The sequence below is a fragment of the Schistocerca cancellata genome, unplaced genomic scaffold (genome assembly GCF_023864275.1).
Source record: "Schistocerca cancellata isolate TAMUIC-IGC-003103 unplaced genomic scaffold, iqSchCanc2.1 HiC_scaffold_171, whole genome shotgun sequence".
Taxonomy (NCBI): domain Eukaryota; kingdom Metazoa; phylum Arthropoda; class Insecta; order Orthoptera; family Acrididae; genus Schistocerca; species Schistocerca cancellata.
Window position 1 is genome coordinate 2,501 of NW_026046209.1, and position 2,500 is coordinate 5,000.

Consider the following 2,500-nt stretch of genomic DNA (forward strand, 5'->3'; position numbering starts at 1 on the left):
CGCTGCCGACAGAGGCCCGGGAGCGTGCTGTCGTGGCATTGCCGGCGGGAGACAACACGCGCCACCTACGGTGACCGGCAGCTCCAACGCCAGCGCCACAGAAGGGCAAAGGCCCCACGTGGGTGCCGAAGCGAACTCTCCCAGCACAGCGCACGTGCCAACACGTCTGCACAACTGCGATACAAACCACCAGCGAGAACCGCTGGGGCGACCGAGCAGCAGACGGCGTCGCGGCGCCGAGTGCCGGGCGGCGGCGCATCCTCAACGCACACAGTCCTCAATCGGACCAGCACACTGCAGATGTCCACCGCGCTTCGCACCGGGCCGGCGAGGACCCACTTTGGCTGCACGGCGCCGCGCGCAGGGGTGCCCCGGCGCGCAGCTGCGCCGCCTGCCGCGTCCGTCGGCCGGCGCGCCTGCCACTGGGCGCCCCCACCAGCCGGCTGTAGCGCGTGCGCCCACGCACCGCGCGGCCAGCACGCCGGGCGGCCCCCCCTCACCGGCCGGGGACAGTCCCACCCACCCACAGCCGCGTATCGCTTCACACCCAGATTCACATTCACGTTCGTTGGTATGGTGGGACCGCTTCGTAGCTGTACCGATCGTTGCCCTCACAGATGTACCTCCAGCAAGGACAACCGCACCACAACGGGTTACCAGTTGTTCATTTGCGTAACGTCACCAGTAAACGTACACGTCCATCCCCGTTTGCAAAGTCAACTATTATTGCATGCCTGCCTGTCAGGTGTCAAGACACACTACATCCGCTCACATCCACGCAACAAAATGTGCCCGACTAGAGGGCACGTGGAAGGTGCCCCCGTACGTATGCGATGTCCATTGCGCGACCAACTGTCAACCGGCCTCTGTAGCATGTCGCAGATGTGGAACGCGGGGCACCGTGCTATCACATTGTGTGAGAAGAGACTACTACGTCTGCATACACGCGCCACTACATGAACAGACGGCTCATGCTGATCGCCATCCACTGCGTCCATTACTCCCACACGTCCTCTATGGCGTACCACACTGCAATGCAGCTGTTATGGGGAGATGACACGTAGCTGTGTACACAACATTCTGAGCGGGTTGCGGTTGGACAATACATTAATGTAACGTGTCATATGCCAATTACAGAGCAGGGTAAGGCACAACTTGGGTTAGGTTAAGGCACAACTTGGGTTAGGTTAAGGCACAACTTGGGTTAGGTTAAGGCACAACTTGGGTTAGGTTAAGGCACAACTTGGGTTAGGTTAAGGCACAACTTGGGTTAGGTTAAGGCACAACTTGGGTTAGGTTAAGGCACAACTTGGGTTAGGTTAAGGCACAACTTGGGTTAGGTTAAGGCACAACTTGGGTTAGGTTAAGGCACAACTTGGGTTAGGTTAAGGCACAACTTGGGTTAGGTTAAGGCACAACGTGGGTTAGGTTAAGGCACAACGTGGGTTAGGTTAAGGCACAACGTGGGTTAGGTTAAGGCACAACGTGGGTTAGGTTAAGGCACAACGTGGGTTAGGTTAAGGCACAATGTGGGTTAGGTTAAGGCACAATGTGGGTTAGGTTAAGGCACAATGTGGGGGTAGATTGCGGTACAAATTGCATTACATTGCGGTGCAAATTGCATTACATTGCGGTGCAAATTGCATTACATTGCGGTGCAAATTGAGTTACATTGCGGTGCAAATTGAGTTACATTGCGGTGCAAATTGAGTTACATTGCGGTGCAAATTGAGTTACATTGCGGTGCAAATTGAGTTACATTGCGGTGCAAATTGAGTTACATTGCGGTGCAAATTGCGTTACATTGCGGTGCAAATTGCGTTACATTGCGGTGCAAATTGCGTTACATTGCGGTGCAAATTGCGTTACATTGCGGTGCAAATTGCGTTACATTGCGGTGCAAATTGCGTTACATTGCGGTGCAAATTGCGTTACATTGCGGTGCAAATTGCGTTACATTGCGGTGCAAATTGCGTTACATTGCGGTGCAAATTGAGGTAGGTTAAGGTGCAACACAGGTTAGGTTAAGGTGCAACATAGGTTAGGTTAAGGTGCAAGATGGGTTAGGTTAAGGTGCAAGATGGGTTAGGTTAAGGTGCAAGATGGGTTAGGTTAAGGTGCAAGATGGGTTAGGTTAAGGTGCAAGATGGGTTAGGTTAAGGTGCAAGATGGGTTAGGTTAAGGTGACATAGGTTAGGTTAAGGTGACATAGGTTAGGTTAAGGTGACATAGGTTAGGTTAAGGTGACATAGGTTAGGTTAAGGTGACATAGGTTAGGTTAAGGTGACATAGGTTAGGTTAAGGTGACATAGGTTAGGTTAAGGTACAAACTGGGTTGTGTTATGGTACACATTGCGTTGTAGTACAGTACACGTTAGGTTTGGGTACGGTACACAATGTGGTATGGGATGGCGTGTTGTGGGGGGGAGGGGGGGGGGGAGGTTCGTTGATATCGACCGTAGGACGTGGATGCCCGAGGCAGCGTCAGTGTGTCAAAGGA